We start from the raw sequence: 11,425 nt of genomic DNA, 5'->3' as shown, positions 1-11,425 counted from the left end.
CACAAGTTAAAAGAGAGTGTGCAGTTTAGGCTCACCTTGCACAAGTCTGTCAGTTCAGGAGAAGGTAACTTGTGAACTGAAAGCCCAAACTGGGCAGAAAAATTCAGAATAGAGCAACATGAGTGAGAAATACACGTCCAGCACAGGGGAGGGGAGTTGCGCAAGTGAAGCTGCTGTGCAGCAGCTCCCAATGTGGATAAGCCCGTAATTACTTCTAAAATCTCACCATTACTAAGCCATGCTTATAATTTCTAGAGGCCTCTAGTTTCTGGAACAACTGGAGTATGAGATTCAATTGCATTCACTTCAGTGGAGGATACAGTTAAGTATGGGCACGTTTTAAGGCTTGAGGCTAGTCATTAACAAATTAGTGTATGGGAACATTTGAGTTTCTCCAATCTGATTTTCCAAACTTATTTGGCAATAGCTGCTTATGATCATTTTTTCATTCCCCCCCCCTTCCATTCCCAGCAAAACAACGCTCTCTAGAATCAAAAAGAGCATTGGAAGTACTCAAACGTCCCCTATTTTTTGTAGGCAAAAATGCTTACTGGGTTTTGCTTTTGTATGCATGTTTTGTACATACATCCTGAAAAAATATGGATTGAATAGATGTCAGGGCGCCTGTTTTCTTCCACCACGCAGCCATGCAAAGCCCCTTCACGGCAAGGGCACGGAGCAAGGGAGCGGAGGACGGGGGACTACAACCCCCAGAGTGTGCGGCGAGGGGCAGCGGGGCGCCACAAGAGAGGGGAGGCGCAAGGCCTTCTGGGAGCTGTAGTCCCGCGGGGCCTTGCCCGGCTGCCACGCCGCGGGCAGCTCCCCAGGCATCTGTGTGTGTGCCGTGGGAGGCAGGGCGACCGCACTGTGCACCGCTCCCTGTGGGGTGCTGCAGTGCAGCTGCCTGCTGGCAGCCCAACCAGGAACCGGTGAGAGAAGCATGGGAGAAATTCACAGGTAAGGATCTCCCGGCGTTTGCTGTGGAGTTGGAGGAGGGGGGCTGCAAATCTCCCTGCCCTGCCAGCCCTCCTGGCATCGTGCTGCGGGCCGGCAGACGTTGCCCTTTTGCTCCTGTGCAGCCTGTCTTTCTTGGGGTTGGCTCATGGCCGCGTTTGCAGCGCAGGCACGTGGCTGCGGTGGCACAGGGATGCCATTCTCCCTGCAGCTGCGGTCAGAAGCGCAGCTCCTTGGCTGTGCTGGGAGAAGGTTAGTGGGAATAAATATTCATTCAGTCTTGGAAGGAGGCGGGGAGGAAACCCCACTCTCTACAGGGACTGGAAATCTTTCTCTAGTGAATAAGGGTCTTATGACATCCAACTTCGTGCTGAATTTAAGCTTGCTTTTATAATTCTCTTTTTATTCTTTCTTTCTTTTTTTTTTTCCCTCCTCATTTTAACTCGACTTTCTAGATCTCAGTAGAGAGAAATAGCCAAACATAAATTTAGCATAAGCATCTGCAGCAGCCTTTGCCTATGTACACTTCCTTGTCCCGATGTCCCTGCTGCTGCTGCTGCACAGTGGCTGAGCCATAGGCAGCTAGAATTCCCAGGCTGCACTGATCCCCACGGCCAGCATTGGAAACACTGGAAATGCTTTGGTTGCATGCTGCGGTCAGGAGAGTGCAGGGAGGAGAAGCAGCTTTGCGAGTTCATGGCTCCTGATGATCCTTGGACAAGTGGCTACCCTGGGAGCTCATCTTGCCTTGCTGCCAGTCATTACATCTGACCATAAAATTCCCAGAGATTTTGGGAAATCCTTGGTGCAGGGATGCTCTGTCGGCCTCCCAGGACTGAATGCACATCACATGCATGGGTGCTGGGCTGAATGACACAGCTGTATTCCTCTCTACAAATAGTTTACCGGTGATGCTGAAGACTGCATGTACTGCAGGAACAATGTGGATGTTTTTTAGCTAAGGCTGCTGGTAAATGAAAGGATGTTGAAGCCAAGACAGGAGTTAGTGTCAGGGAAGGGCTCACGATGCAAGAGGCAGCTCCCAGTTCCGCCAAGAGCTGCGTTGCCCTTTTAATGGTAATAAAGCAGCTCTGCCGTTAATCACTTGGCAGAGGCTGCCAAGTACAGAACAGGTCCGGACAGCAAGACTGTTCCCTTCCTGCTCCGAGGTCAGTGCGGAGGTATGGCTGTGGGCTGGGCTTGCACACTGTGGGCACTCGTGCTAGAAGGTGGCACAGAGCGGACAAGCAGGTGTCCTCCATGAAGCAAACGAGTGCAAGAATGCTAAGGATAGTGCTCCTGAATGTATACCCACCAGGAGAGGGTGTGCATCGCAGATGGGGATGCTGCACTGGCAGCGGTGGAGGTTGGTAAGAAGCTCCAAAATCAAGCTGCTGTGATGGGGAGGGCTCATGGGCTGCTCCTCACAGGCTTCTGGTGCATCCTACGTTCTCAGTGATCACAGTGTCAGACACTTCTAATGCATATATAATAGAAAATAATCTTCTGGGGCAGCAGCACTGAATCTGAAAGCATCCCTTGCACATTCAAGTACCTTTTTCCCGTACATGAGCAGCACTAGTAACAAAACCAGGGACTATATTTGCTGACAACTTGTCTGTGTTTGGGGCATTTCCCTGCATGCTGACATCATGTACGCCCCTGCTCCACCTGCTGCATCTAACATGGGCACGGATATCCCTGTTACACCTGACGTCAGCGTACCTCCCTAAAGTGGTTTTGTTTTCCATTCATTGTACACATAGAAGTCAAACAGCATGAGGTGGCTAATGGTGTCATATTGACCCACTGCTGCAGTTGCTAGTAATATCTGAAGAAATTCCCAAATGTCACAGTCCCAGCAATAGCGCTGTTACCTGCCCATCTTTCTCATGCCAAGCAGATCGGTGTATTTTTACATTACCAAGTTCAGTAATTGCTAGATTTGCAATAGCTAGTGAGTTGATTTGCCATGTCATTTGAACAGTATCCAAACTGTCGATTCTTTTCAAAATAAGGAGGCTGAAGGGGTGTGAGGGAGAGGTACCTTTTCCCTCTCACTGGCTGCCAAAATGTCACCCACCCTTTTTAAGAACTGTGCGTTCAGAATCTAACCTTAGTGCATTCAGAATCCAGCCTTAGTGCACAGGCTACTAAATTTCTGTTGCTGTTTTTATGTCATTATTGCAATTGTAGTAACTCTGTTAAAGACAAGACAAAAGGTTGCTCTTTTCACTTGGAGCCTTTTCCATCCTCCACTTTTGCAGCAAAGGTTACCCCGAGCAATGTGTACATCTGTCTGTTCTAACTGTAGCAATACATATTATTCATGCCTTGTCAATGTATATGCTGGAAAACAGAAGCTGAATTTATAGCTATATTTCCTCTCTGCCGGGGCTTTTAGAGGGAGTGTTTCAGTGTTTTCATTATAAACCCCTGTTTTCTGAGGTTTATAACAGTCTTGAAGAGCATAGCGGTCTTGAACCATAATAGAAAACATGTAATGTTGCATTTACAATACAGCTGTAACTGCACATTAAGGAGTGTAATCTTCTCAGTGTACCCACAGTGCTCCAATAAGGTTAATTGGAGTTACGTATACTAAGAGAAAAACAATATTTTACCCTTGGAGTTGGAGTTCTCCACTCAGAGACAAGGACAGAGTGCCTCTACCTGCACCAGGCTCACAGCGCCATCGTTCCTGGTGGCAACTCATGTGAAAGCCCCATGTGCATGTGCAAGGCCCCTGGAGTATCCGCCTCCCTGGATTTGCCTTGCTGCTTTGCAGTCATGGCCAGTGGAAACCAAGGTCAAGTCCTGCCTGGTTGCCTTCAGTGATGACATAACTATGTCCAGATGTGGGGTCCTCAGTACAGGAGAGGCATGGACCTGTTGGAGCGCATCCAGAATAAGGCCACAAAAATAGTCCAAGAGTTGAAACACCTCCTTATTAAGGGCAGGCTAAGAGAGCTGGGGTATCAGCTTGGAGAAGAGAAGGCTCCAGGGGGACCTGAGAGTGGCCTTTCAGTATCTAAAGGGAGGCTGTAAGAAGGAAGGGGACAGACTCTTCAGCAGGGTCTGTTGTGATAGGACAAAGGGAAATGGCTTCAAACTAAAAGAGGATAGATTTAGTTTGGACATAAGGAAGAAGTTTTTTACAATAAGATAGGTGAGGCACTGGAACAGGTTGCCCAGAGAGGTGGCGGATGTCCTGGCCTTGCATACAGCTGAGCAAGGTCAGGCTGGATGGGTCTCTGAGCACCCTAATCTAGCTGTGTGTGTCCCTGTTCATTGCAGGTGGGTTGGACTGGATGACCCTTAAGAGTCTCTTCCAACTCAGACGATTCTATGATACTACGAAACCACAGCAGAGATGAGCAGTAGATTTTATACCTCCCCAAATGCATGGGGAGGCCTTCGTCCTTTCTGTCTCCGCCATTTCTGCCCTTCGCTTCCAGTCTTGCATAAATCTAGGTCCCTCCTGAAACCCTAGGCATTTCTCCATTTCCAGCCAGCTTACTCCATCTGGCATCTTGCATTCATGTGTCACTTTGCTTACTAGGGTAAGGGAAATAAATTAGAGTTCATCATAACATCCCTTTGCCCCTGGGCTGTCTCAATTAGTCCAGCTCTATTGGGCGATTGCTGTTGTAGCTTGAGCTACCAGAGGCTGAGCCAAGGCTATTGAGGCAATACCTGATACAATGGGGGATTTCTGTGAGATTTCTACTCTAGGAAAAAGTGTGTAGCTCTATAGTGTTCACCTACAGAAATTCCAGCATACCTAGGACAGAGCCGTAGCTGTTGGTGCATGCCTAGCAGATCTTACTCTCTGAGATAGTGCCTAGCTTAAATTTTGGCTGGTACCCACTGGCTCCCACCATGCTAGTTGGGTTGCTTTGCAAACGTAACCAGGAGAGCGGGTTAAGGTGGTAGCGTTGGTAAGTGGTGCTGTTCCGGGTTCGAAAGAACACTTCAGGTAGTGAGGGAGAAGAGCTGGAGTTAACTGTGGGCAGTTGCCAGGGCTGCTGGCCGTGCTCAAGCCAGAGCAGATTTATCATTGCAATTCCTTGCTTGAGCTTGTTGTGCTTAATTGGCTGAAGGTAAGGAAAGCAGCAGCATGTTCAGAGTAGAAAGAAACTTCTAAGAATTGTTTAAAAAAAAAACAACACCCAAGACTCTAGGAGCTTGAAGACTTTGTTAGGTTCTGTGGTGAGTACAAAGCACTCCTCTCACATTGTCACAGGGCCATGGTTTTCCAAGTTGAACCCTAGCTTTGATCAGCAGCCAGTAACAAGACAAAGTATGATGGCTTAAAGTTGTTTTCCACAGAATTTTTTTTCCAGTGAAACTGAGAAGGTTACCTATTTCCTTTCTTCATTAGCCCAGCCACAGTTTAGAGTTGGGCTCATCTGCCAGTTGGCAGCAGAAGGTAGGAAGGAGGTAGGAGGCTGCGCTCACTGTGAGCCTAAGGCTTGGATCTCATCTGTATATCAGTCTGAGAGCAAGTTAACGTGAGCATTAGCAGGGCTGAAATCTTGTTGAGCCTAAGTTCTTGCTGTTTCAGCTCACATGCCACCTTACTTAGTCTTCCACTTAACCTCTCTTCCTGTGGCTAACAGGTCAGCTTATTGGGTTCAAGCCCTTTTGGAAGTACTGCTAACCTCAAGCGTTCAGAAATCACAAATTCACTCTCAAATTCATGATACTGCAGGAAAAACATGCATTTTTTAATTGAGCAATTAAAATAGCTTAATTAGGATTTTGGCCCTGATCCTTTTGAGTTTCATAGCTTTGGAACATCGTTTTTCTTGCTGTGAGGTCTTGACCCTCTTTGCCCCCAGTAAAACCTGGATTTGTCACAATTGTACAAATGAAGAACTAGTGCTTTAGCAAAAAAAAAAAAAATCAACTAAGCCAAGATTTGCAGTAAGAACTCAGATGTGGAAATGTTGGTTTTGTTATTGTGTAAGTTTGTTATTCACTTTTTCTGTTTTTGCCCCCTCACCAGTTATGCATGCCTATGTATGTTGTAACATATCTGCTGAGAATGAGTGGGAGGGAGCTGAAGGGAATTGTGATTTGTGCATTAGTGTACGAGGGGCCAGCAGAAAGGACTGCAGGGGAAAAAAAGACAATGAATGGGAGGCTACAAAAACGCACCCTTCCATAGCTTTTAAGAGGCTACAATTTGCATGTTTGTTATTTGTGCTCCTTCATGTGAGTAAGAAGGCCTTTGGGAATATTGGGCATGAGCTACCAAGAATTACTCATCATGTGATGCATGAATTTAGGTAGAGAATATCCCCTGGATGGGGCATGTGTTCAGATAAGGCTTTCAGTGTACTTTATATTGCCTCTGTGTTTGGCCCGCAGTGTAGAGATGCTCAGGTCTTCTTGCCATAGCTCTGTGTGTTTCAGTGCACCCTACATTTTGTGTTCTTACAGCCATCTGAAAATGTCTGACATGACTGTTCACCCTGCAGTTATTGGTATTTTGAAATATTTACCTTGGGGAACACGGTAAATATTTCCAAAGGCAAGAGAGTCAACAGGGCACCAGCCTCCCCTGCCTGTCTCATGCAGGAGCTTGAGCAGAATCATGAAACCCTACACCCAATGTTCTCCGGGATAATTTCCCCTGCCCCATGAAGGGCTGTATTGCAGCCTAAAAGTGAGGCTCTGTGAATGCTGGTAGAGAACTGCTGAAGAACTGGGGTTGTCCTTAGTGATTACTTTGAACTGCTATGTTAAGTCTGTTTGCGGTTGTATTTCCTTTCAACATGACATTATTGACTAATAGCTTCTGGGCTTCTTGAAGTTTGATAACCATTATGATGGCAATAATATAATAATTATTATATTATATATATATAATAATAATAATAATAATAGTAATGGACTCGCTTGATGTTGACCCTTCTTTTTGCTTTCTAACTTGCTGGTTTACCTTCCCTTCTGTACTGAGGCTAGATGGTGGTAATGCTCGAATTGTCATGCCCATCCTGTTCTTTATATGTTTGAATTGTCTAATTCATTGTACATTATTTTCCTCTTTCTTTTTGCTTTCTTATTCATCCCAGTGTTAATTGCATCCAGTCACTCTGATGTTCAACATTTAGAGGTAAGGTATACAGGCAGAGCTGATAGCATCTGCAGTTCCCAGCTGGGACTGGATTCTACCATTCATCGTCAGCTTGAAGGCTGTCATAGTCCATGGGAACATTCTCTTTTCATTCATGTGAATAGAGCACTGACATAGGCTGCCTGGAGAGGTTGTGGAGTCTCCATCTCTGGAGGTATTCAAAACCCATCTGGACACATTTCTCTGGAACCTATTCTGGGGAACATACTTGTGGAGGAGGTTGGATTCGATGATCTCCAGAGGTCCCTATGATTCTGTGGGTCTATGATTCTGTGATATCTGTGGAGCTACTTCTGAAACCACGTGCTATTTGAAAAAAACAATGGGGGACCTAGCCAGAAGAAAGTTTCCTTACCTCATCTGAATTTTACGATTACTGAGACTTTTGATGCCTTCTTCTTTTTGTTGAGTTTTGACAAGGTATTGATAAATTCACTGTTTCAGTAAATTTACTGTTATGAATATCCCATTCCTTTGTGTCTGTCATTATCTTTTCACCTGTTCCAGGCCTTAGTACCAAGTCTGTTAGTTGCACAAGGGCACTAATAGGTCTTTACTGTCATGAGTGGCTTCACCTAAGAACTCTCACCTACACCATCTGCCCAGGAGCCCAAATCAAGTTCAAACTTGGGCGTTCAGTCCTTCCTGTCTACTCACAACAGCTCTAGGACAATGTGCTCAGCCCTTCTCAACTGCTGTTCTTCCCCTTGTCCCTCCTGTTTGTTTCTTTAACCCATTTTCTTCCATTCGGATGACCCAAAGGACTCAATGGTCAGGATTTGTCCAGCTGGAAGTTCAGGAGCCATTGCTCGGAGCAGTGCAGTGCTGAGGCTCCTTGTCTCTGAAGCTGCTGCCTCTTTTTAAGGAGTCTGTGTGCAATCTTTCTCTAAAGAAATCTCTCTGTATCCTACTGAAAGGATTCAGTAATAAAATTACTGAATTGCGAACTGGAGAGGTAAAGAGGGGAATGTAGTAGCTATAGAGCACGTTGAGCTCTCAAAATTTTTCTGTTAATTATAGAAAATCAGTGTTCTGTGTCTTTCTATTTGCAAAGCACAGAAAAGGACTGGTCTTTGTATGTGTTGGTGTTGATTCCATGGGCTAGTAAGTGAAAGAGAAGTTGATAAGAACAATTTAGTTAATTAAATTATAGAACATGGTGCTTCTGTAAAGTTTTTCACAGGTCTTTTGATCTGTGGCTCAGCATTGAAATGCAGTTGGAGAATTCAAGCCTTGAGTTTGCCATCTAAAGTAGATTTTCAATCAGAGAAGGTTAGATGTTTTTTCTTGGCATTTAAAAACTGAACTTCATACAATGAATTATAACTTACTGTTTCTTATCGCGATATTGTTACAAAGGCAAACGTTAATATGGCTTTGTGCTACTACAAGGCTTGTCTAAGCAGAGTTCTTTGGCTTTTGCTATCAATGTGGAACTATTGATTCATGAACATAAATCCTTACTTATCTCCAGTCAACTTTATAACACAATGAAATTATAGGGTTGCTTGAATCAATCAATGTTTCTAAAGCAAGCTATAGAAATATAAACAAGTTACTGATTATTTAATAATGCCAATTTGCTTAGAAATGCCTGGCCTTGGGCAGCAGATGTTGCATTAATTTCTGCTTTCTCTGGAATTTCACTGGGGCTGCAAGACCTTAATGTCACTATTAGCAAAGGTAACTTTATTTTAGAAACTCATTCTGAGCTCTCACAGCAAGAGGAAGAAACTGTCGTTCCTTTTGACCACAGAATCTGTGCTATTTCTAAGTGGAGTTCTTTGAAATAAGTAGGATATCTCACAGCTTGTTGCTTTAGAGGGGACTTAGTACAGTGGCACTACATTTAGTTAGTATAATGAGGTTTTTTAGCCCCTGTGATATTGACTGAGTTTGAAGTACCAAAACTTTATTCATCTAAGATTAATTCTGTAGGTGAAGTACAAGTTTGCATAGTATTTCAGCTTTCCTGGAATTTTAAGCTAGGTGCCCCTCTTCTGAGAAGCAGTTAGGTTAATATAGCCAGGTTCCGACTTAGGGAAACAATTTAAGTATAGAAATACGTCTTTGTTTCTCAGTAGGAAGTGTTGTGAAAGCAGCTTCCTCAGTGTGGTTTCATGGTTGCAGTGTATGCCTTTTGGAGATCCAGTTCATTGGAGTGATTTTATTCAAGGTGGTTCAAGAACATTCCATGAGCCCACGGTGTCCTTTCAGTGCTCCTGTCTGTCTGGAATGCAGAGCAGGATCTTTTTATCTGGGCTCTGATGCCTCAGTGGTCTGTCTTCTGAGTAGTTTGTCATAGCTTATCGTGCAAGGGGTTAAGACCACCTGATTAATCTGCTCGGCCAATCTTCTTACACAGGGATAGTAATAATGGAGTCATAGAAGGCAGCTGTAAATCCCTCTGCTCTAATACATTAATATTCCCAGTACTTTGGCTATTAAAGTTGTTTTAAATATATATATATTAAAAGAAAAAAAAAAACTCTTGAGAACTGTGTCTTTGATCTTTTTGATTGATCTACCTTAAAGATGTTCATAATTCATTTTTGCTTTGGAAAGGTTTTTGTCTTTAAGATAAATTAATATTATAGACGTACACAGTTTTGTACATGGGCTTTGTTAAAGCTTACATGTAAACCAGTCTCCGATTAATCTCATGTTTTTAAACTGTTCTGTGGTATTTCATTTGCAGTAATTTGTGGCTAAGCTGTCTGTATAACACAGTTTCCTTGATCTAAAGGCTGTGCTACAAATTTCTATAGAGAGGAACTGCTATAAAATTAAAACTTAACACCTCTCTAGATTTCCTTCATCTATGGTGAAGTTGATATGGCTCGGCCTTAATTAGATTATTATAGACCTAAAACGTATGAAGTAGCGTAGCGTGAGAGAAGTTGAATTTGGTCATTAGCAAGAGTTCTTGGTTACTCAGGCTGGTTAGTCATTAGCCTCTGAAATACATGAGAGTACATTTTCCATTCAATATGCTTTGAAGACTGGTCAAAATCCTTAATGCGATTTAGGTCTACTGAGAATGTATTTAACCCTGCTTTTTAATAAGCTCTGTATTTCATGACTGAGTGATACTTGTTTATGTCTGGCATTGCTGAGGCTCACTGCCACACCTGTATTAATTTTGAATTTGAAACACATTGTTTTGGAGGAGCATTTACAAAAAAAAATATTCTCAGAATTAGAGCAGACAGGAATTTAATGTATGAAGGTTTCCTGGAAAACCTGGATAGCCTTTTTTTCTCTTTCAGTTGAGGAACACTTCAACTGTTCATACTCCGAATGTAGCAATGCACTTCCCTTTTTAACATTTCCTGCTGCAAACATGCATATATGCTGAAGTTCAGTCCTGCTTCTGTCTTGTAGGTCTGCCTTTTGCTGGGACCTCCGAGTATGCAGCAACGTCAGTGCTGAGGGAGGAGAGATGAGTTGGGCATCCTGAGCATAAGTTTGTGTTGGATGAGGTGGAGATCTGTGGATTTTCATTGCTGCAAGTTGGGCATCCCAAGCATAAGTTTGTGTTGGATGAGGTGAAGACCTGTGGATTTTCATTGCTTCAGTAGAGAAGAGCTCGGATGGCACCTCATCAACGAGCTGTGAACTTTGGTAGATGCTGTCTTGAGAGAAGCCTTGTGAAGGAAAATGCAGATAGTGCTGCTGACTCATAAGAGATGAACAGGAAAAGGCCTCTCCCACTTCAACTTGTCTCTGTCTTACTTCATCAAGTGATTAGTGAGGACTTTGTATCTGTCTCCATAGTTCTTAAATATCCTTGTAATCAGCCTGAGCATCTTCACACAAACAACAGAGAGGTTGGTGAAAAATGTCTGAGCTATTAATTAGTTAATAAGAACGTTTTTTCTCATGTAAATGACCTGTTAGTAAAGAAGGGATGCTGGAAGCAGGGCTGATGAATAATCTGTTTTTGTTGCTGTCTGCATCCCTCCTGATTCCTTTCCCCTGCCCCACGAAGTATGATGGATTTCTCTGACTCTTCATGAAGCTGAAGTACTAAACTCTGGGGCAGCAGTTAGATGTGTTCCAGGTGGGTTTTGGAAATAATGCTGCCTGCTGCCCTTCTCAGTGGCTGGAGGTGCCAAGTTAAAACCCTCTAGTAAGAAACAGGTGCTGAGGATTAACAACCAGAGCAAAAATAAAACTCCAACATCAACAGCAGAAAATGATGGTTGTTGATGTTGGGAGCTTGATTATGTGTTCTCTTCCAAATTGGATGCTGATGTGAGAGCCTATTTTCTATTATAATGTGTGTGTTTAAGAACTGTTCATCCCAACTACCTCCCAGTGTGA

The 11,425-nt window shown here is 43.8% G+C and overlaps 1 protein-coding gene across 6 annotated transcripts in view; it reads left to right on the top strand.

Annotated features, from left to right (window-relative positions):
- Positions 791 to 11,425, top strand: part of TBXAS1 (thromboxane A synthase 1) — a 248,415-nt gene continuing 237,780 nt past the window's right edge. Inside the window, exons 1-2 of one of the 6 annotated variants that reach the window (XM_021387751.1) lie at positions 791 to 957; positions 10,484 to 10,929. The gene's annotated coding sequence lies outside the window, so the exon portion shown is untranslated. Of the gene's footprint in view, positions 958 to 2,093; positions 2,136 to 2,156; positions 2,321 to 10,483; positions 10,930 to 11,425 lie in introns of those variants that run through there. The other 5 variants (XM_021387765.1, XM_021387758.1, XM_021387780.1 and 2 more) reach the window with 5 other exon arrangements.

This window comes from Numida meleagris, chromosome 1, assembly GCF_002078875.1.
Source record: "Numida meleagris isolate 19003 breed g44 Domestic line chromosome 1, NumMel1.0, whole genome shotgun sequence".
Lineage (NCBI taxonomy): Eukaryota > Metazoa > Chordata > Aves > Galliformes > Numididae > Numida > Numida meleagris.
This window is presented reverse-complemented; position numbering and strand designations above follow the sequence as displayed.